The 24,860-nt window shown below is 38.6% G+C and overlaps 1 protein-coding gene across 7 annotated transcripts in view; it reads right to left on the bottom strand.

Moving 5' to 3' along the window:
- Positions 1 to 24,860, bottom strand: part of GABRB1 (gamma-aminobutyric acid type A receptor subunit beta1) — a 127,082-nt gene that overhangs the window by 71,895 nt on the left and 30,327 nt on the right. For 2 of the 7 annotated variants that reach the window (XM_048303563.1, XM_048303564.1), the window contains exon 1: positions 8,865 to 14,150. The exons of the other annotated variants lie outside the window; for them this stretch is intronic. The gene's annotated coding sequence lies outside the window, so the exon portion shown is untranslated. Of the gene's footprint in view, positions 1 to 8,864; positions 14,151 to 24,860 lie in introns of those variants that run through there. 7 annotated transcript variants of the gene reach the window in all.

Here is a 24,860-nt window from a genome sequence, read left to right as displayed (position 1 = left end):
TCTTGTTTCTGGTTTCCTTGCCAGTTCTGTTGCCTTGTTTCCTCCTCCTGTATGCTCCCTTCTGTGTTTTAGTTCATGGAGGGGCTTCTGTCTTAGCCTGGCAGTTCTGCTGGTGAAATTCTGGCCCTCTTGCATGACATGGTGGATTGTTTCTGTTTTTTTTTTTTTTTTTTAAATTCAGCCTCATCTCTTTCTGCTCGATGGCTGCTTGCTGGGGAATTTTACATAGCAATTACCCAAATAAGCCAAATTCTACTGCCCTGATGTCCTGAGTCCTAACTCCGCAGCTCACTGTCTCAGCTATCCTCCAGATACTGAATTCTGTCATCTTGGGGTCACTGCAAACCAAACATGCTGTAAATACCTGCTTTTCATCTGGGATGTTTTTACAAAAGGCAGCTTGTGGAAAAGCTCTTCATGAGATTTCTCATGAGCTGCATAATTTAAATATCATTAAGCTGCTTACATGATAACCTAACATCATAGTCAACGGGTTTACAACACTGATGCAGACCTTCTACAGAAAATTTGCTTTTGGCTTTTGCAGGGAATCAGTTTGCCTTTAAATGCATGTATTGTTGACACCATATCTTCAGAGCAGAATGCAGAGTATTTTTAGAGTGTTGATAGAAAAGGACTTTTTGTTTTACTTTTATTTTACTAACAGCATATTCGAATGGATTACTAATGGCGTTGGCCAATTTAACATGATTAATCTGATTAAAACCCTACAATCCAGTGCTGTTGCCAGTCTCATGGGAACCAACATTGCAAAATATTGTATAGTATGTGTAGACATTGTAGGAGAAGAAAATAAAACCAAGCAAGAGCAAATAACTCATCCGTCGGTTGGAAAGCATCTGATTAATACTCTTGAGTACTGATTAGGATATGGAGGTGCAGGCTCTCTTTCCTGCAAAATATGTAACTAGGGAGAACATGAGATTAGCAATTATTTGAAGAATCGAGTAGCTTAGTGCAGAAAATTGGGATTGGTGCCAATATACTGAAAAAAAGTGTCTTTATGCAAATAACTTTATAAATAAAGTAAACCTCAAAATCAGTTTTATTTAATGCTTGGGACAGTAAAACCTCTCTCTGAGACTGAAGTTTCAGAAGGATTTCACCTCAGTGAAGCTCCAGACAGCTGCTACTTCCATCCCTTCCTGTGTGACTGCACACATTTGAATAACTACTTAGGACATGGAAGGAATCCAGGTTAGAGATGAACTTTTGTCATTACTATTTTTGCATGGTGTTTTTCATGTAAGTAAATTCCTTGATCCTGTCTGCACCACCAATGGCTACCCAAGCATTGGTTCTGGGGCAGGAAAGGACAAATAAGAGTGAAGGAGGAAGGCAAAGCAGCTTTGCAGAGCAGCTCCCAGCAGCTGTGATACTACCGTTCTGGAGTGGGATTTACAGTCCCAAGAATGAGGCAGGAAAAACTACAGGACTTGTGAAAGATCCCAGAACACATGCACCACTGTTCTCAGTCAAGGCAATTTTCATGCTTTCTAGTCAGAGGAGGCCACGGTGAACCAGAATGAGTTAGCAGTGTGGTGCCAGGCAGGAGGCTACAGCAGAGGCTGGGTTTAGTAGCTATGTACAGCTGTTCTACAGCGTCAAGTCAGAGTGACAGAAGCAGCTCAGATCTATTGCCAGGATTGCACCAATCCTTCTTAAATGACTGTGACACCCAAGCATCTAGTGGGTTGGCATCTAGTAGCCTATCTGTGCTCTTATATTTGCTATGTAAGTTTGTTAGTGTTTTCACAGTACTAAAATACCATAGGAGCTCAGCAGCCAGTCAACTATTTCAGAATTACCGTGTCTTTGTCTGCTCATTTATTAACTTGGGGAAAAAACAATTAGCATCCACAAAATTTGAAAAAGAAACAAAGAAAGCCACTCTTGACTCTTCAGCTTTCCTTGGTTTGCTACAGCCTGCTACAGAATACTGAGGTGCTGTTGTGAAGCTTGTCCACCATGGTGACCTCTGAGAGGGGCAGATGGAGCCTTGCTGGCAGAAGCATGGAGTTGATTTGTTGAGTTCTTGTCTGTTTTTTTTTTTTTTAACCTGTCGTGCTTCTGAAATATTCATTTTTTTGTCCATCTTGAAAGGACAGCAGAAGTACATGTAGCACTTCTCTTGCACATAGCTTCACTTCCCTTGGTGCTTTTTGGAGACAGCTGTGTCACACTATGAAGAATAAAGTTAAAATGTCTAAAAAGACATTCATGTGTGATGATCACTGGTGCAGATGGTGTAAGTCTGGTGTATCCTGGTGTCCTGAATTTATTGCAACTCATATGATATATGCTAGAGGGACGATTGAGGGCTGAGGGATCTTAAATCCATGGGCTGTTGGCCAAGCAATGTTTTCTTCTGAAGCTTTAATTTCTGGAGTCATTGTAGAGCCTTAACTGTGTCAACTGAAAGTCCTCATGAATATTTTTCCATTTAGAAACAAGCAAACAGCTTTTTGTTACTGCTAAGTTTTCACCATTTTGCAAATTAGACTATTTCAATCCAAGAGAGGAATGGAAATTCAGTGTGTTTTCAGGAGTGAAACAGGCATTTCAAATTGTTCCTATGCATTTATTCCTCCTCCTACAAATATGACTGCTTTTCTGTTTCTTTTTCTTAATGCTTCCACTGTGTAGTAAGACTAATTTTCCACTAAAATAGACTTGTATTCAGCCAGAGAAGCTCTACATGCAGCTGGCCAAACTGTGAAGCCTAAGTCTGTGACACTATCGCTCAAAACTGAAATGTAGTATTTTCTCACCTACAGCCTTTTGTCGGACTGGTTTAACTTCTTGCACAACTAACCATAGATGCTATTATCAGAGTAGTATGAAGTGTAGAGGTCCAGAAGGCTTGGCTTTTCTGAAGACAGTGCTGATAAATGAGGTGTTTATGGACACAAGTGGAAACCAATGTCAATGAAACAGCACTCCTGTAGAGAAGTAAATTATGGGGCAGACGTAACTTTTTTCCTCTTGCCACCCACAAAAAGAGTCTGTGGCAAGAAGGGGATGATAGTGAGAAACTGAACAGCAGGAACTCCTGGGACAGGAGATCAGTTGTTTGGAAGTTTTGGTACATGGCAGAGGTGACCAAGTCATGCCACTGTTCATGGTATGAGGAACAATGCAGATGATGGGAAGGTTTTTCTTCATGTGGTATTGGCGGTGAGTCTTGCTAATCTTCAATATGATAAAATAGCTCTGGGTGGTGACTTCTAATGTGACTTAAGGCTTTCATGGGCAATGAGACAAGTGAAGCTACAGCACAAAGTAGGATGCAGCAACATGCCATGCAGAAAGAAAATCTTTGAAGCAATATGGCAAGTGCCTTCACTTAAAGCTCCTGATGATACCGTATAGGTGAAGTCAAATGTGGGCTTAGTAAAATGGACCTTTTCCATATTTTGCCTGTTATTTGCCTTACTTAATCACATAAACCTTGATTAAATAGTTACAGAACCAGTGGGTTTGCATCAGTAGACACTGAATGCTTAGAGATAAACATGCCGGCTAGTCACAGGTCTCTCCAGACGGGTATGTTTTATCCGAATGGATTTGTAGTTTTTCACTTATTTATAGCAGGAATGGCTTTTAGATCTGTTAGAGTGTAGTAATAAATTTACTGAACTACAAAATAATTTATCCTTCTGCTTGCTTTCTGCTAATTACAACATCTTAAGGTATCTCAGGATAGTATGAACATCTGTTCCCTGAAGATCAACTCTTCTCAGACAATAATTATAGAGCTAGTGAACAGAGTGGAGAATGGAGTTTAAGAAACAACAAGGGTCAGCTCTGCCTTTATTTGCTCTCACCTTAGTACATTCCTTTCATTAGACTAACTTTCTAACATACCCTACAGCAAACTTTTCAGATGCAATACTCCATTTTCTTTGGAAAAGGATAGAAAGTCAGATAGCGGCACTGGGACTCAAACACCTTGCTCTAACAGTTGGTGTCAGCAAATTATCAGAAGCAGATAGTCCTGCCTCCTCTTTCCACCTACTCTGAACCCTAAAGCACAATACTAGAAACAAATCTCCAGCATTCACCAGTGTTGTCATGGGGAGATCTCCTATAATTTCTCATAATTTGAGTGAAATAGATTACTCTTCCAGTATGCTTTTCAGTTTGCTATTTTTAGTGATAGAAGTGACACCTAATTTGCGCTTGTTAAAACAGGCTTACCAAAGTGTGTTGTAAATAAATCTTGGGAGGAATATAAATTAGCATGGTTCAGGGTAAAATAGCTTCCCGTTTGTGGGTCAGAATGAAAATAATGTTGGGGGGAGATTGCTCCACTTCTCTGTGTTGGAGGATTCTTGTACTTTTTTATATAGTATTGGATGTTGCCTACAGTGGAGACAGGACTTTAAATGGACACCAGTCTTAGACAGTATGACAGCCCTCTTGTTCTAAGACAGACAGATGAATGTTAACTCTTGGGTCTCTCCTAGATTAAAGATGTGATAAAACAGACAAACAAATGTTGGTATATTGAGCAGTGAAATAGCTGCAGATGAGTTAGAGCTTTGTGGCTTCTGCAAGAAACATGTATATAGGTAATGTAATCCTACTGAGAATGTGTAGAAGACAGGATGGGAGAATAGCTTGGTTTTGGCTGTAGCAAAATGAAATTCAGTAGGCTTAATAGGTATTGTACGTGGTCTGCAGCAATGGTAGCTGCCACATGACATGCATAATATTCTTATGTCTCAGCTCCAGGGGAGCAACTAAGACAGCTTAGTCCCTGCCCAGCACTTGTTTTTTTTATCATCTATCCTCTCCTGTATCACCAACCTGATGTTTGGGAAAAGCCTTTTTGTGATGGGCATATATCTGTTATATTAGCGTTCTGTGTACTGTGAGAACAGTATTTCTCCCTTTTTGTATTTACAGGAAGAATTCTTGTTCCTTAATCCTGATTTCAGTCAGTTTTTAGTTGTATTCCTTCTACAAATTCTGTCTGTAAAGACTGCTTGTCATAGAGATATCTATTTCCTACAGTATCAATGTAGATTCAGCAGTAGGTGTCAGTTCAATATTGGGTGAACTGTTAAAATCTCTCCCCAAGCCTTTTCCTTCTTCATTTCATGGCGACTCAAAGTCTAGCAACTGAAAGGTAATCGCTATGGTTACAGCATCCAGTTCTAGCAACAAATCCAAGATTTAAGTTTTAACGCTTGTAGCGAAATATATATATGTGAGACACCCACGGACATTTGGGATCGTGTCTGCAAGTGTTAAAACAGACGCTGACAGTTTGATATAATTCCATTGCAATGCTTTGCTTGCAAGACGGTGGTCTGCTATTATAAGCAGATTGCTTACATAAGAGGTGAAAGAATACTTACTAGTTTAAAATGCAGCTCAAAGCAATATTGGGTTTTTAAACTCAGAAATCTAAGATTTAATCACTGTCTGGTTTGAAGTCTGTGTCAACACTGTCAGCCAAAAGAAAGATTGAAACCTGGATCCTTCCCAGCTGCAAATATTACCAAGACATCACTCTGAGCCATTTTTAGGCATTACGAGAGCTATGGACATTATGAAGCACCAGAGTTTTACAATCCTACAGCAGATGACTTTATGGCCCAGGTGGTTGGTATTTCATATGCTGATGTCCCTCACCCCAATTAGTAACTAATTTCAATCCATCTGTTTACAGATGGCAGAAAATCACTGATCTACCACAGTTCTCTCTAATAGAGAGGTATCCATCCATAAGCCAAACTAACAACCCAAGACCAGAATCGCCCAGGGCGATTTGTTGAGATGACATCACTGCCTGAGTACTGTTATTTCAGTACTAGTGGCTCTTCTCAGAGACAAGTCTAATGGGAAAATCTAGACAAATAATGCTTTTAAGCTGGCAAATGTCTCTTCTGATTGTGGCTCAGGCATAGGAATGAATCTAGATAAGAATGTCTAATCTGGACCATTCTGTACTTCAGTTAATACAGGATTGTGCTTTATGCCTAATGGATGGGAAAAAAGTGTAGAGTTCCCTGAGAGCTGAACTTCTAACATGACTGCTAACTAGTGTAGGTCAAGAGATTCTACATCCCAAATCATGACAACGTGGGTTTTGTTATTGAATTCTCAGAATGGCACTACTTGCTAATCTCAAAGGGCTCATTATCCTATCACTTTTCATAATATCTAACAGTATATTTGCTCATTCTGAAGAAAAGAAGACTTTGGGATGACATGATTGCAGCCTTCAGTACCTGGAGAGAACCTACAAGGAAGATGAAGAGAGGCTTTTTATGATGACATGTAGTGACAGGGCAAGGGGGAATGGGTTCAAACTGAAAGACAGTTAACTTTAGATTAGGTATTATGAAAAAAGTCTTTACTGCAAGGCTGGCGAGGCACTGGAACAGGTTGCCCAGAGAGGCTGTGGATGCCCCATCTCTGGCAGTGTTCAAGGCAGGGCTGGATGGGGCTTTGAGCAACATGTACTAGTAAAAGGTGCTCCCACCCAGTTCAGGGGTGTTGGAACTAGGTGGTCTTTGAAGCCCCTTCCAATCCAAGCTATTCTATGGTTTTATGACTTATTCTCTAATACATTTTCATAATCAAGGGCAAAACTAATTAGAATTTTAAATCAAATCTTTAAGCAGATCCCATTCAGTTGTAAATAGCACACTGTATTTTTTCATTTGATATATGACATTTTCAACTTTATGATACTGGTTTTTGAGTCTCTGAGGAAACTGAAATCTTATATAATGCTTAACTGCACGTAACTTTTATATTTAGTGACTCATCTTAATTGTGGTTTATTTTTGTCCTGAATCTATTAAATATAATATTAGATGTAGAATATTCTCCAGCATGTCTTTGATCTTTATACCTAAGTCAACTGTATCACAACCAGCTAGTACATATTTACCATGGGATTTCTTTGTTTGTTTGTTTTGGTATACGAATTAGGATGTGGCAGCTGGTGCTGCTCTCACTTGACTTTTCGATTGAGGATGTTTAAAAGGATGCATTGTTTCAGATTAAGTTTCATTTGTATCTGAGCTCTCAGATTAACTGATAACTCCTTTTACCCTGGAGTTTGTTTTGTTTTGCTTAGAGGAATCTCAATAAATATGTAAATTGTGTGGGTTCTTTTTTTTTGTTTGGTTGTTGTTTTAACACCATAAGGGACAAAATTAGAAACAGCTGGTGATGAAATAAAATGCAACATATGCTTAGCAATTGTAGATCAGCGTCAATTCTTGTTTATTGTGACTGGCTCCCTAGATAAAAGAAATCTGGTGGACCTTAGCTATCTAAAGTTCAGTAAAACATCTTTGATTACATGATGCAAATGGAAGAAGATGGGAATTAGAACAAAAGAAGTGTCATGGTTTAACCCCAGCTGGCAACTAAGCACTCCACAGCCACTTGCTTACTCTCCCACCCCTCCCAGCAGGATGGGGGCAAGAGAACTGAAAGGGTAAAAGTGAGAAAACCCATGGGTTGAGATAAGAACAGTTGAATAATATAAATTAAATAGTATCAGTAATAAAATCATATTGAAAATCAAAATCACAAAGAGAGGGAGAAAAGGGGAGAGATAAAACCCAAGGAAGACAAGTGATGAAAATGAAAGCAATTGCTCAGCACTAGTTGGCCATTGCTCAGCCAGGGTCTAGTGGCACCCCGGCCACTTCTGCCCTAGTTCACTGGTCAGCATGGCAGCATACGGGTATGGAATATCCCTTGGGCCAGTTGGGGTCAGCTGTCCTGGCTGTGCTGCCTCCCAACTCCTTGTGCATCCCCAGCCTTCTCACTGGCGGTGTGGTATGAGGAGCAGAGGCAGTCCTGCCTCTCTGTAATCACTGCTCAACAATAACGAGAACATCCCTGGGTGCTCAGCAGTGTAGCCAGCACAAACCCAAAACACAGTGCCATACGGTGCAACTGTGAAGAGAATTAACTCTACTCCAGCCAAACCCAGAAAAACGAGCAGAATGCTTAAGATTCTGGATAAAAGGGGCTGTGCCAGTACTGTATGGTGAACACAGAAGTAACATGCCAAGGGAGACTACAGGTGGACATACTCAAATGATGAGAATACTCAAACAATGAGATTTGGGACTAATTTTTATTTTCTCTTATATTTTTTCTGCCACTAGAAAAATCAAAATGTATCAATGAAATTTGCAGCTGATATTAAAATAAGGAGCCACTGTTAACATCAGAGAGTATCAGAATATCAAAATGATCATTTTGAATGCTGGGGTAGTACAAGTGGGATTATATTCAATACTGAAAAGTTACTGAGACCGATTATAAGGATTTCTTTTATGGGATGAGATTGGGGAATGGGATGAAAAAAAAGATGAAACAGATGAATACTTATCTATCTGATATGTCACTTGAGCATCAGGGAATAGCAACATCAGAAGGAAGCAGGAGGTATTTGGGGTTTGCTGTTTGGGGGGGTTGGCTTTTTTTTTTAGGTCAGCAGAGAAATGGAAAATGAAAAGAATTTTGGATCACCCAGAAGTAAATACTTAATGAGAGTTCCTCTAAAATGTTTTTAATCAAATGACACCTCTTATTTGTTTTGTTCTGCTTTTTCTAAACTACTTTATTAAATAATTAAGTATAGATGAATATACTATAAAAATATAATCATAAAAATCAATACATCAGGCTGTTGACACTGTATCTTTTAACCCTGGAGAGGTCAAAAGACTTCATAAATTGTGAAAAGAACTAAAGAATAATTAAAAAAAAATTATTTCTGTTCTGAAAGCCCTCCCTGAAGTTCCACTTAAAGGATTCAAAGCATGTGGGTGTTCAGCCTCTTTCTAAGGTACACCTACCAGTTTTTATATGAATTCCAGAATCACACAAGTTGGAGGGAAGCTCCAGAAAACCTCCTCCAGCTCACAGCATATCCAATAAGATCAGGCTTCTTGGGGTCTCATGCACTTGAGCTTTGAGTATCTTCAAGGATGGAAACTGCACAACCTCCCTGGTCAACCCGTTCTGGTGTTTCATCATTCTAGAAGAGAAAATCTCCATTCTCTTCTTCAGCCAGAATTTCTCACATTCCAATTTTGCCCCTTGTCTCTCATCTAATCCCTATGACGTGTGTAAGTTAAACACAAGAAACCTCACATACTGAACTAAAAATTTCATTAGAGCTGATTATGATTATAAATGATATTGAATGATGACACTGACTTTTAAATTCTTCTTATATATTCCTGTATATATTTTAACATTTATTTTTGAACAGGAAATTTCTCATTGTTTAAAAGCATGTTAAAGTAGAATTTCATGCGACAACATAATATATGGTTAAAAGTTTCAACTGTATTGTAATTATTTGTAAAGTAATTTTTGCACCACTGAGTTTATATTCGAAATTCTGGCTGAAATGCTTAGTTTTAAACATGTACACAAGAAAATAAAGTAGATCAAAGGACTTCTGTAATTTGCTAAATCTTCACTTACAGGTGAAGGAAAAGTTCTCACAGACATGTGTTGGGTTGATGATCTTAAACCTTCAACTGGTGGGGAAAGTCTGTCTCCCATTCAGGTGTAGGTAATCCAGGAAATTACTTCCATCCACATATGATATTTTCTGAGGTAATCTCCTGCATTATTTTACCCTGTAATATTCCAGTAATAGCACCTGTGTGCATCTATGTTATTTTTCTTTTTAAGTGTTTTGGAAAAATACTGGGAATTAATTTTTTTTAGCCACGAAATGCCATCATGTCTCAGCAGAAAAATGACAGAACTGGAGCTCATGAACAATTAATCTAGATCATTTTACTGTGATTGAATTCTTATTAATAAAGAACAAAATAATAGTGAGAGCTTTGAGTCACTCTGAGTAACAGCTATTAAAAGTCAGATGTGTTTTACTTTCTTTAGATTCTTGTTGAATTCCCAAAGAAACGTGAGGAAAACTGAGGGATGAGGAGGAAAGGAAAGAAAAGCAACTTTTGTAGTATACTTTTACTAAAGGAATGTTGGGAATCAAATTCTGTATTTGCAGGCTTATAGAGACGCACAGGTGCTTTCCAAATACATCAAGCATTTTCTTTAGCTGGTGTTTGCAAATAATATTTCTTTTTGGCCATTGTATATTGTATAGAGGAATAAGAGTGTAGCTCAAATACTAAGTCTATAGGAATGCTTCAGTGTGTATCTCGGCATAAAAACTGGCTTACAGCTAAGCCTTTTGTAATCATCTGCAAGCTTAGATAGAGGAAGATCTGACATTTGATTTTAGAATACTAGTTCATTTCCCTTTCTTTTCTCTAAGGTATATCATATTTCTTTAATAAAAAAGAAACATCTCCCTAACAGAAGACACTGATATTACGATAAAGGAGCATAATAGAAGCCATAAGGACTGAGACAGTGTTTGCATTAATTTCTCATCTTCTTGCAAATATTATTTAATATCAATTTTTACTTTGATGTGGCTGTTTCGTGTGGCTATGAAAAGTAAGATACTTCCTATTCAAGCCACAGTGCTCCTGGCTCTCTTCATCTCCTGAGCATATGCTGTAAAGCCACTGAGGAATCAAAGACAACTGGAGCCTGTACAAATTCTGAACACAATGCATCCTACCTTTTGAATTTGTCTGTAAACACTGCTTTGGTTAGGTCAACAGATAGCCTGGCTGTTGCCCAGGCTTACAGATGTTCTTCAATCAGACTGCAAAGAAAGGCTAGAGAGGGGTGTGGTGGTTAAGGCAATACATCATTTGTATGGGGACAAAGAGAAAGCAAAATTGCCAGCGGAGATGCTGGGACAGAGGAAGACAGTATTGCAGAAAAAAGGAAGATCTTATTTCAGTCCTGGGAAAATCTGGAAGAAGAAATTACAGGAGAAAGTCAGAAGCTTTACTGTAAATTTATCAAGGTGTTAGCGTCATACAGTAATTGTTTCTGAGCCTCTTGATTTTTATACACTGTTAGTTTAAAATACTGAACTGCTCTGTTAGAACTTCTCAAGCTCCTATATATACTTCAGAGATGTACGAACACACAATTTGATCATCTGAACTTTGACACTAGTTTTCTCATGTACTTTCTGTAACTTTTTGATTGCAGTGTCCTCTCAGCAAGAATATTCAGCCTTGATTTAGAACAAACCTTTTGACTGCTTCCATTCAATCAGAAGTTACTGAGCACGCCATTCCTTCGTTTTCTCAGCTGAATTTAGAGGCAGTGGGACCTGGGTCCAAGTCCTTTTCTTGAAAGGAGTTAGTATTTCTGATGGGTAAGAATGTATATATATTTATGATCTTAGCCACACCCAGCACAATGGGGCTAGAGATCTAACACACTCTATGAAGGTTTGTAACATATATTCCAAAGTGAGAAGACATAGGTAATAATAGCCACCAGCAAACCCAGAAAATTATAAAGTAACATGGGATTCACAGAGCTCCCTAAGCAATGAAAAGCAGCACACCAGCTTTCCACAGAAAAAATGGTAGGGGTAGGTGTGGATTGCCTTTGAAAATCAATGCTCTTTTCTGACAAAAGCATTAATTTATAACAGCCGGTAGTATCAGCTGTAGGCAACCTCCCTGATCTCATAAAGACAACTCTTACATTTCACAGATGCTGAAATCTAAATCTAAATTTGATGCCAGTCTGGAGAAATGCTTTAATGAAAGAAACCTAAAATCCTTCCTTTAGCTGCTGCTTTCCACTGTGAGTGGCCACGTGTAATTTTTTCTCCTACAATGATGAGATAATTTTGAAAATGCTTGTTGAGAGATACAAAATAGGTAGATTTTTTTGGGGACATTAACAGAGAATTCAACACTAAATTCTGCGATTATACACGCTACCCACTTGAACATTCTTGTGAGTTTTCTTTAAGTGCTTCTATTTCTCTAGCAAGTTAATTAAGCATTTAATTTCTATTTCTGCTCATACATATCAAACTTTCAAACCCCTACTTTGCAACTTTGCAATAATGATCCCATCAAGAAAATCTGTAATATTACAAAGTGAAAGAAGCAAAATTTTCTGAACGTTTTGTTCACAAGAACTTGCATGTTAACGAGCACAGACTTATGTCTGACAAGGACCTTTAAAGGAAATAGAAGAATCATATTAAATTCTTTTGATGTCTGTTTTGCTGTATTTCTGGTAAATTAGAAAGTCTGTGCATACCGCTTTGACTATTCTGATAACCTGAATTTTGAAGCAATTGGCCTGAATTTCTGCAATTCTTTCAGTTTTTGTTATTTGCTTATTGTGTACCACATAATTGGTTTTCATTTCTTCGTAAAACCAATGTCTTTTATGTAACGAAGTTCACCTGTGAACGGACTAGTTTTGAACATACTAGAGCAATATGCCCATTATCTTGCAGGGGAAAGTTTGTAATTACCTTCGCTCATGGGAATGTGTTTACAAAGACAGTATTTAGAGGGGCCTTGTTTTGGAGTAAAATGGTGTTTCACACCCTGCAACAGCCAACCATATCAGTTCCACCACAGTTTATGACTTTAACCTAAAACCTAAAATACTTTAAATACTAAAAATATGCCTTTTTATGAGTGCATCACACATAAAGAAAGAGAGAATTCTCAACATTTTCTCAGTACACTAAAAAACGTACTTGCCAGAGCCATTCATGCAATGATGAGTATCAGAATTATTCGAAGATTTAAAAAAATCTTTTTTGATCCTAAGATTTTTGTCTGAGTTCCTTTTCTTTCATTTTTGCTTCCAAATTCCTCTCTTATAGGATAGTCTATTTTTCCATTTTAGCCTTTTACTATGTGAACATAAAAATACTCCTTTATCATAGGTATAATTGTTTACTGATTACAGAAAAGACTAGTACGAAAGGCTATGTCAAGTCCATTTACAGAATTTGTTTTGTAATGGACTTGATATAAGGTGTTTTAGAAAATGAAGGAAGAAGAAATGATGGGTCAAGCTCAATTAATTTTGAAATGAATCCATAAGAAACATGATCTTTTTCCATAGAGGAGAAAGGCATATTATTTCCTGTTTAAAGCATCACTGATCATGAAAACTCACAGATCACCTCGCCAAAGGATTTCTCTTCCCCAGCAGTGACACAAGGCTGGACCTTTAAAGTATGAGGCTTACTTCAACATATTTTTCTTAGTTTCCTAACGTTATGATCTACTTTTCAGCTCATTCTAGCTAGCATGTCTACTTTGTTTCTTTTTTTCCCCTCTCTAATTAAAGTCTAAAGCCCACAATCTGTTAGATGTTTTAAAGCTCAACTTTCTTATATGAGTCTCATACTTTTCACAGAAGTTGGAAGATGCTGCATGAAAAGGGTGCCTGTAGCAGTTTTCTTCCACTTGCACATGAATCTACAACACACTATTTAAGAATTTAAGAGAATGAGGTTTCTGTCATATGTTCCTAACTCACTTTTCTTCACTGTATTCAACATATTTCAGCAGTCAGTGTTAGCTTTAGTGGATATTTAATTTATTTAGTGGATATCTAGCATAATTTCTCTTGAATATGAAAATAGAAAATACTTTCTGTTAGTTTTGCCATAAGTCAACTTAATGTGATGTATGCTCAGACAGCTAGTCCTTCCTGCTTCTTATGACTTCCTAATTCCAGCATCACCTTAATGGGAAAATTATGTGTATGTATAATGGAGTCCACAACCTGGCCCACTGGTGACTACCAGGCAACACTGAAGGAACAAATACTAATCTCCAGAGCTCTAATGGGCAGGGGACGGAAAATTTGCCTTCTTGTGTCTTATTACTGGTTCAACCTATGTTGAGCAGATGTTCTCTGCTATACCCTCATTAGACCTGGTATATCAGTCATCCCAGCCAGAGGACCTATTCAAACAGCCAGTGGCTTTCATTTAGCCAAATCCTTAAATTTCCTTTGGGAGGAAGCCCAGGTGAACTGTGGAAATAATGGATCAGCACGACCCCTTTGGAGAATGAGCTGGTGGCAAAGTCCGTTTGTGGTCTGGAAAGCAGGGTGAGAACAACAGGGTGCCCATGACCCTCAGGCAGGTCTGTGCAACTCTGCTGCTTACAGTGGATACACCAGGACACCTGTGATCTGTTGGAAGGTGTCATACATGAAATCCCTAATTAGCTTGGTCTTTGCATGTTAAGTGCTTTAATAAGTTAATTTTGAGTTAAATATGTTTTAATTGAATGTTAAAATTAACCATCAGCCCAGGTACAGAAATCAAGTTCTGTTATTAATGTTTTCACTTGTTCAAAGCAGTTTATTTACACCAGTCCCAGTTAAAATTCCCCAGTTAAAAGTTTCCCACTTAAAAATCCCTTTTCAAACTTTAAGCCACTTGTACATTATAAGAGTTATTTTCCCCATGTTCATTGTATACTTTTACAAATGTTTTAAGATGTATTAGATGTATTTTAATATTTTTTTAAGGGTTTCTACTTTGCACCTTAGACCCTGGACCAACTCCAAAACCCCAGATTCTAACAGCCAACAGCTATTTTTAGCCCCATCGCCGTTATTCTGCAGGCAAGCTCCATGGCAACCTGAATCTTAATGAGGGCATGTTACCACCCTTGCTTCAGCTGATACTACCCCCCTGACAACGACGAGCTATTGGTAGACAGAGATGATCTGTCAAAGGGAAAGTACCAATCACTTTGGACCAAAGGGGTGTGCTGTGGGCTGACTGGGGCGGAGCAAAGGCACTATAAAACAACGAGGCAAGCTTCAGAGCAGTGTGGAGACTACTGCAGGTTGGTTGTGGTGGATGCTAGTGTTGGGTATTATCAGCCTTACTCCTATTAAGAAGCCTTTAATAATAATTTTTCCTTAACTTTTGGATTAGCTAAAGGTCAGCCCAGCACTGCAAGTTCTTCTACCAGACGTCCAGTGCTGTGTAAGCCTGAAGATCTATAATCCCTGCGCTCCTAGGGCATACCTCCTGAGCCACTAGGATCCCAAATTTTTATATTTTTCTAATTTTTGTAATTTTTCAATTTTTCTGTTTTTAATAAATTAATTTTTCTAAGGCGTGCTGTAGGGTTACTTTGTGAAAAGTCCTCGGTACAGGGGCATGACCCAAGGCTGTTTTTCTAGCCTTCTAGATCACCTCAAAGCATGTTTCCTCCTAATCATGGTGAGGGCAGTGGATTCAGGCTTGGAGTTAATTTTTGTGCGTAGACTTGAGTATTTCCACGTTTCAAACAACAGAGGATAGGAAAACATACTTATATTTGATGAACACCATAAATAATGGAAGCAGATGATTTGAACTGAACAGTTTTGTGGTTTTCTTGGAGGAAGTGAATCACTGCTTTTATGTTTTTTAGGTTCTCCTATGGCATTTGAGGAGTCCCAAAGTCATCTTTTACAGTATTTCAGAGCTTTTGGTAAGGGTTCTAACTTTGGTTTGACAACACCCAAATTAGTTGGTAACTAACATTTTCTTTTGGTTTATGACTGGACTTTGTCTTAAATAATAGTGATGTTTAAAATAAAGAAGCGAATGTTGGCCATTTGTTTTCTTGTGCTTTTCCTGTTTTGTCATGTCCCACATTTATTCTTCCTCTTCTGCCATTTCTAGCCAGATTCAATTAATAAAAACATGCCCAAGACATCTATCTCTATATCATGTTTTTTTCACTTAGTCTTGCTGAGTTTATATCAAGCTATTTCTCGGTGTGCTCCCTCAGGGATTTCTTGGTCAGCTGTCTGAGAGTCACAGAAACTGTATGGGAATTTCTTCTTCACTTTGATCCTAACAAATGTTAGGTGCTGGGAGAGAAGAAATGCTTTCTGAAACTCAGGGACAGGAATACACACTTCTCCTAGAAGTTCAGAACATTAAAACCATCTTGTGTTGACACTGGTCAATACAGAAGTAGATGTCATTTAAATTTTTTTAATGTTAAAGCCTAAGAGTATAATTACACTTGCCACAGTGAACTGTTCTTTCATGTTCAGTACTTACCAGCTTGCCTTATTGTTTTTAGTTTGCATTTAATTATCATCAGCCTCTGATGTCGCTAGGACAAATTGTCTCTCCAACTACATGGCAGGAGAGTTCTGTGTTTTAATGTTTTCCTGTCTCGTATATCTTCAGCAACCCACCAAGGAAAGACCATTTTTGTTCACTTGTTTGTCCACCGTGTAAATGGACCACAATTAGTCTGATTAAAATCCTGCGTCTGTGTAGGTGAGGGAAAGAGGCTTGAATTAGGAAAGAGTTATGTAGCCATCTGAGATGCATTATCCATGTACACAGACAAGTAAAAAGAAGCTCTGTTTGAGAATAATGCTTATTACCACATCTGTATGAGATTCATCAAATTAGCACTACATGTAGGTTCTGGTCCGAGGACTAGTATGGAAGGAGAAAGTAAGTTATAATATGGACAAGATCTGGAAAGATGTTTTGTGCCTTCTTTCCTTCCACATGCCTGCAGCAGTGACAGGTACTGGTCCTTTGTGGGAAACCAAGATGTAGGAGAATCAGAACCTTGTGTTAGCACAGAGTTCACTTCATTGTGAGTGCACACGTCACTTCATGAACACGTGCCTCCCAGAAGGAAAATCAGACACGTCAAGTACTTCATTACTGAGGTTTCAATGAGTGTTAATTGACTTAGGGCCTGTTTCTCTTAACTAAGTGTTGGGTTAACTAAGTCCTGTGCTGACTAAACTCTGAGTAGTTTCTCCTTGAAAGTATAAACTTCAACCCTTGAATAAACAAGTACACAACAAAGGAGTTTAGAAAGGATGATCTTTAGAACCAGGTCACAAAGTCTGAAGGACTACATGGTGCTGTAAGACTTTTACAAAAACCATATATAAAATAGGTCACCTGTCCTGCTGAAGTGGTTGCAGACGTTGAAACAACTGCTCTGTAAATGAATTCTGCTCTGTGCTAAAGAGCTACCCACAGAGATTTGAGTCAAAACCTTGTGATAAACATCTTCAAAATGGGTTCATAAATATTGTGCTATGCAAGTGGGAAAATAATTTAAAAAAAAGAAAACTAGACACAAGAATTAAATTGGCACACATGTGAATGAATGCTATTAATTTGTCTGTTTTACAGAATATGACGTTGTAAGTCCTTTGATTAGCATTTTAGTTTAGACTGCCAGCCCCGTTATACTAAGGATATTATTTCTTTCTCCAGAGGACAGCTTTCTGAGCCAAAACCTCCTTGGGCAATCACTTTGGGAATATGACATGTGATGCTAACAGTCCTTTTTGGGACAAACTCTTCAAGGCTTCTGTAGTTTGGAAAGGGAAAAGTCAAAAAACAATCCCTGAAGAATGTCCTGATTGAGATTTTTTTTAAGTGTCTTTTCTTTTACATACTATGGCGCTTTATGCCAACTTTTACCAAGGTGTCAACTATTTCTGCCTTAATTCCCATGACTATTAATAGGTCTTAAGTTACATTCTACAACTACACCCAGGACTTCAAAAGCCAGGCACAAACCCCAGATATGTGCCACATGCTGAAATACATCCAAAGAGCAGGTCTGTGGGTTCTAGCAGTTTTTAAAAAATCAGACCACTTATCTGAAGATGTAACTAAGAAGAATTTGGAAACAAGGAGAAATGAAAATCATTCTAGCCCTAGAATGCTGTTGGAATTTTAAAAATACGGTTTATTGGCAGCTATATCCACCATGCCATGCTTTATTGTTCTAATTTATATGTGCTATTTAGCCAATATTTACTACTTTACCTATTTACAACATTCAGTGGCTTGTTTTATAAGCCATTGTAAAACTAGACATAGTATAGATTTATTGCTGCTAAAATATGTCATGATAATGCTCCAATCTACTGTACAACTGACAGGTAAGGCTGATTAATCCATCATCCTCTACCATAACTAGTTTCAGAAATTTATTATTTTTATTTTTTAATGACCTTCGTAAGTCATCTCTGTGTGGTGTCTTCAGACGCTGAAAATACAGACTTTCAAGCCATATGCTAAACTTGGAAGGAAGTAGAAAAATAAGAGCTTAACAGACTATTCAAAACATGTCCCAATTCACAATTAACAAACAATTCTGAATGTCTTCTTGCAAATTAGTAAGTTGCTAGTATTAAGTAATGTAAACTTAACAGCATTTGTGCAAGAATAATTGTGGTGAGTTTGCACTGAGTATTTTTTTTGTTTTTTCACGGTCCCCAACTTCTCTGTGCCTTAGCTCACTCACCTGTAAAATAATACATCTTGGCTATTTCACAGGGATGTTCTGAGACTTAATTGATTACACTCATTAAAGGACTGTAGCACTTTTACCTTTCACTACAGGAGTAATTTGAAAAGCAGAAAGGAATAGGAATGAAAAATAAATCACTAAAATGTTTCCTCTGCTGCTAACTTTGCAAGACTTGTTTAAAGTGGGAATGCGTAGGCTTTGGGAACTGGAGACAAAACAAAAGACAGCATAGTGTCTTCAGCCTAGAAAGAGGGTCTGGAACTCAGCTACTGAAGGCATCCTGTTAACCTACCACCTACTATGATTATAGCAGCTGAATCCTTTGGAAAGCTATAGCTCTGGCACTAGAAATAGTGTCTTTTTACTGAGTATATTTTTTGAGACCTTTTTTTGATTCAGAACCAAGGCAAAGTGTATTTGTCATTGCCTGGGGAACTGCAAGCATGTGCCTCCTCTGAAGGCTTTTAGTACAGTTCTGCTTGAAATTTTGGTAGGCTTGCAATCCCAAGCGATTTTTTGAATGCTTAGGAGGGAAATTGCTTTTCATCCTTTCAAGTAGTTTGGGTATAGCAGCTACTCTCAACTCAATTAGTATTTATTACTTGAAACACTCCCTGCAGCTACACTACAGGAGAAAATTAACATTTGGTTAAGAAATTTGCAATTCCTTGATACAGAGAGAAATATATGTATCTACACACACACACACACACACACACACACACACACACACACACACACATATATACACATATTTGAAGAAATGTAAATTTCTGCCTCTGGGGAGGAACAACAACATTCACTGGTATATACTGGTGGACACTCACCTGGAAAGCAACCTGAACATGAGCCAGAAACGTGCCCTTGTTGCAAAGAAGGTTAATGTTACCTTGGGCTGTGTTTGTCAGACATGTTGCCAGCAGGTCAGTGAAGGTGATCATTCATTCCCCTCCACGCAGCCCTGGCAAGACCAAAGCTGGATACTGTGTCCACTTCTGGGTTCCTTAGAACAACACACACATGGAACTACTGGAGAAAGTTCAGTTAGAGGGCCAAAAAGGCATTTAAGGGACAGGAGCACCTCTCCTATGAGGAAAGGCTGTGCGAGGTGGGACGGTTTAGCCCGGAGAAGAGAAGGCTCAGGGGCAATTACACTCATGTCTATAAATGCCTGAAGGGAGTGTGCAAAGAGAACAGAGCCAGGCTATTTCCAGTGGTGCCCAGTGACAGGACAATAATGAGCAGGCACAAACTGACACACAGGAAGTTTCTCCTGAATTTCAGGAAACGCGGTTTTCACTGTGAGGGGTGACGGAGCACTGGTAGAGGTTACCAAGAGAGGTCATGGAGTCTCATCTCTTGGAGAGATTCAAAAGGTATCGGGGAATGATCCTGCACAACACACTTAGAGTGGCCCTGCTTGAGCAGAGGGGTTGGACCAGATTACCTCTAGGGGGGCCTTCCAACCTCAAAAATTCTGTGATTTTTATTAATGTAGAGTTTATTGATAAGCTTGCAGTTCTTAGATGGTTTAAATCGTGGATGTTTATGCAGCCACAATGTCTACTGAGGAGAATTTGGCTTTTCTGACTAATGCAATCACCCTTCACCAATACATGTTTGTTGAGTAGATGGAAATGTTTACTGAGATCACCCAAAAGGTGAATTAGACTCAAATGGGTTTATCTAAGCTGTAGTGCTCCACACATTCTGCTAGCCCATTGCATGCTGCATTAGCTGCTTTCTGCCTTATTACTCTATGAAGTTCTAAATGTTTTGTGAGAGAATTGGCTTTCCACATCTGATACCTCTGCTGCTGCAATTAGTGTTAATGGATGAACTAACAACCAGTTTTAAAGAGAGGGGATAAAGTAGAAACATCTCATGAACAGTAATGTACCTTTTCACTTCCTGTCACAGCAAGCTAGGAAGTGAGAAGTACAGGCAAATGAACAAGAATGCAATGTGCTCTGGGGACTTTGAGCTGACATATGGTATTAACAGGTATCTATTACAAGCAAGGTAATTTTTCAGGCATCCATTCTTTAGAAAAAAATGGAAAATTTTGTAAACCTTTTTTTGCAAGTGTTTTGTTTGTTTAACTTCTCAGTGAAATTTCTGGGTACCTGACTTGTCTCCTGCTTCCCACTTTTGCACTTTACGAACACTTTAGCTCAAAAGTTCTACGGCAGAGACATTCACTGAAGGGGCACACTGGGCATGTGGTGAACTCAACTACCTAAAACAGTTCTTGGAGTCCCAGATATTTTGCTTTGACCTCTGTATGTAATTTCTGTGGCTCAGGCAGAATGACGGTAATCTGCATTGTCATTTTGTTTCTGATGTTGATGTCGGCTGAAAATGATGTTGTTGTGCCATACAACACAGGCAGTTAAAAAACAAGCATTCATGTACATGTCAAGGAAGCCTTTAGGTGATCCATTCTGAAGTGGATCTGATATAGAGACAAGCAGCTCCCAACAGAAGTATGATATGAACTTAAACTCACTCCTCCTGAAAGGGAGCTTAATTATAATTTTCTATTTACTGTAAAATTGTAGACATCAGATTTATTTCAAACCAGTTTGAAAATAATGAAATCACTGGATTTTTTTTCACGTGGAATAGATTCATACACACTGCACCTGTTTCATATTGTGTTGTTTTTATGGTGTTTTCTAGCAAGGTAAATGGGTAAAGATCTGTGGCAGTGAAGAACTGTACTGACTAGTTTGGCATTGAAATGACTACAAGGAAGAATAAATCTAGTGCTAATCAGGTAACAAGTATCAAAATGATGTTCCTTAATCATTTGTTATGTTATGAAGAGGGATGTTTTGAGAAGCCAGTAGCAGTCACTGAAGAAGATTTTAATGTCTAACATTTAGCCAACAGTAAGAAATTAGGGATTTAGGATTTGAGATGTCTGCAAAATTAATTACAAAAGAAAAATGGGGACTTGGATAGTACAGTGTGCAGCTGTGATAAGTGAAATCTCTGGTTACAAACAAATTATTTCAAGACTGGTGTTCCAAATAGCTCACAGCTGAACCTAACCCAAGACTGGAAGCTGATGGCAGACCATGTAATACACTAATGAAAAAAAGAGCACTACAGCAGCAGAGAGAATCAGAGGAAATCTACAGCTGTGATACGTGTAAGAGAAGTCTCTGTTTTCTTTGAACTCTTCCTTTTGTGTCCAATACTACTCCTACCAAAGCTTCAGATTAAAAAAAGAAATCTGTTGAGTTTTTTGCAACAGAAGCTTTTGTAGGTAGAAGGAACAGATTCAAACATACACAGGGGACAGGACATTTCTAAACTATGTAACAACAGCTTTTAAAATATGCTGTGTTTCCTCGAGGTAAAGGTGTGTTTGGTGTGCCTGTAGGCAGCTGACCAAGGTGCTGCACACGGGAATGGGGGAATGTGTTGCAGGTGAAGGCATGTGCGACTGGTTATAAAAGATGCAACATCTAAGGAAGCAACATTTAGTAAGTTGAAAACTCAGGTGTACTCTGAAGACCGGGAAAGATGCCAGGGAAAAGAGACTATTTCTGAAAGTATTATGTGCTGGGAAAGATGCTGAAATTAGCTTCACTGTGCACTCAAAAGGGAAGTTGCAGGGGGTAAGGGGCTGAAATCAGCACCAACATCTATTTTGTGCCTGAAGAAGTTGAACGTAACAAAAATTTCAAGGAAAATTTTATGGTTTATTAGTGGTCAGATGTGCTGTTGCCTTTTACTTCATATACTAAGTGCCTGTGTTACGAAGAAATTTTAATGAACTTGGTCCCCAAACAGCTAACACCACTGGCAGTAGGATTCGATGAATTATTCAAGCAGGATAATCCTGGCAGAGTCGTGAGGCTCTGCCTTCAGAGGCACACTCTGTATCCTGGGTGGAGGAGGGCTGCTGCCAAGGGTGTACTGTACAGCCTAGCCTGAAGTCACAGCACCTAATGACTGTGAAGCTTTAATCTTGGTGAAAAAGCAGTTCTTGGCCTACTTGGGAAGAGTGTCTATAAAACAAGCGAGGGAGGTTTCAGATGCACTTCAATTGTGGCACTTGTTGGAAAGGGTGTAAGGCAACCTTAAAAACTCTTGTTCGCCTTTAGAGAGTCTTTAACATGGAGCCATTACTTCTAGATAGTACAGAGAATGCTTAGGGCAATACACTAAAATAAGAAATCCAGCAGAAGAATATGATGATTACTTCCAAAAAGCTGTTTTTGAGAATATTTGGCTTCTGGCTGAACAGAATTTATTAAGCTAATAACTCTTCTCCTGACTGGAACTGATCGAAACTGCCAGAAGCAGGACACCACTGTTGGGCAGTTTGGGATCACTTGAAGCATCAGTTGGAGTTACAGCTCCTGCTATAATGGATCTGACCAAAGATCCATGGCCTCTGAAAGCTTTCTGCATAGTAACCTGAGTTTGTTTCTTTCCCCTGGGCTCTTGCAGCCAGGTTTTCATGCCTTTTGCCTGCACTGCTGGGGGGTAAAGCATCACAGTGAATAGATGGGGCAGCTAAGCTGTTCCTTTAGAGGCCTTGTGCTCACCTTGGACCCAAGGCCCCAGGGAACTGCTGTACCAGCTCACTCTCAGATAGTGACTTCTTAGCTTTCAATTTCTAACTCAGGATGACAATGATCTATAATGTATTGCTAACTCCCTTTTTAAAAAACAACAGAAAGGACAAAATGCCACAATGAAATGAAACAAGGGAATGGCTAAGCCATATTAACATGCTTGGAAAAAAACAAAGCCCGAGCAAAGCCATTGTCAGTGTCAGAGATCCTTGGCTGTCACATTCAATCATACAAATGCCAGTGATGTTATATCTGCAGCAGATTGTGTTTTATTATTTACAATGGGCTGTGGGGAACTTGCCTTTTAGTTGATTTGTTTTGGTGCTAACATCTTTGCTCCCCTAGGCTGTTTCAGGTCTTCTGAGAGTCCTGGTGCAGAGCTAGTCTTTTCTCAAGATGTCCTTAAACTTCAAAAGTTACTTTTCTGTATCTGTTGCTGGAACACTTTTTTTTTAATTGACACCATACTGAATGTATACTTTGAATGCAATACTGTATGTCATATATTCTCTTAATAAAATCAGGCAGAGGGGGGAGCTTTCTAATGTAAAATTTCCTTACTGATCTTTCAGGAAGAGTGAGCAAGCATTCAGGACCAGGCAGTAATTTCCCAGAATTATGAAGAGCTGTGTTTGGTGTAAGAGTGTTGAATTAGGCAGACTTTTAGAAGGTTGGCAAAGGAAACATTTTATAAATTAGAGGAATCATCTCAGATCTACCTTTAATTTAAAAATCTGTATACACACAAATTTTGAGCAGGGACAAGAGGATGCAGCAGAGCATCATGAGAACAGATGATCAGCACTCGGCAGTTGTGAGGACAAGACACCGTTACCTAGCAACTTCTCAGAGCTGTCTTTTATAAATCCATCCTGTCATGGATGTCATGTATACACCACAGTTGGTCTCCACAGATTTTGCACTACTTAGTACCGTAAAATATATCTTCTGAGCAGTAGCATCCTTGGCAGGTATTAAATCATGCCAGTCCAGGTTGTTCTTGCCCTACCTGCTCCCACAGCAAGGCGAGGGCTGTGGATTTGTTTTTTTCATAAGTTACCATAAGTTGCTTGAGTTCAGAGATGGGGCAGCATTTGTGGGAGATGTTGCTCAACCTCCTTCCTTCTTTCTTGTACAGATAGAAAAAGAATGGAGAATGATCTGTGTTGATTTCCATGCTTATAAGTTGCCCTCCATCTTTTGCAACAGACTATGATCTGCAATTTTTTCTTTCTGAGGTAAAGAACCCTTACTCTGGCTCAGTATTAAATATGAAATGAATAAGTGGAGATATTCTCAATTTTGACAAGTGCTTCTTTCCTATACCTCTGTACATTCTCAGACAGATGATTTGATTCTGGATAGACATTTTGGATGTTACAGGATTACAGATAGTCAGCGAGACTGATTTAAGGCCTTAACTTTTCTTTCTAATCTTTGCTTACTAATTGCATTTATTTTGAGATAATGCAAGTACACCATTGTTTCCAATGGCATTTGGAGCTGGAATTTGGAAATTCCAATCTTTGTTTAATGTTTTACTCTTTGCAGTATTTTGAGGTGTATGCTGTAATACTGTAAAAAGGGAGTTGGACACATTACCCTAAATATTACACAGAAAAAATACTGTACTGATTCCTGGATTACCCTTTTAAATTACTCCCATAAGCAGAGGGAGTGCAGCAATTCTTGCTTCAGTAAGTAGTTATCTCCAATTTGATGTGTTATGAGCTGGACTATTTCTCTCGGATTTCGTTACAGTACAAGTAGTTCAACAAGCCAAGCTTTCTCTACAGCTCCTAGAAGCTGACACACATCACATCTCAAAAAAAAAAAGATTATATTAAAGAATAATTTCATGTTTTGAAGTGACCAAATGCAGTAGTAAAATATTGTAGCTTATGACTTCCTCATGGTAACTTTAAGTGACTTGATATTAACTTGTAAACTATCAGAGACACTGAGAGGACTGAGTTCCCATTCTGGCTTTGTGAGTTTTCAGCATTCTTTCTATGGGAGAAAATGTCACTGGAAGTTG

This window comes from Corvus hawaiiensis, chromosome 5 (assembly GCF_020740725.1).
Source record: "Corvus hawaiiensis isolate bCorHaw1 chromosome 5, bCorHaw1.pri.cur, whole genome shotgun sequence".
Lineage (NCBI taxonomy): Eukaryota > Metazoa > Chordata > Aves > Passeriformes > Corvidae > Corvus > Corvus hawaiiensis.
Note: the sequence above shows the minus strand (reverse complement) of the source record. Positions and strands in the feature narration are given on the sequence as shown.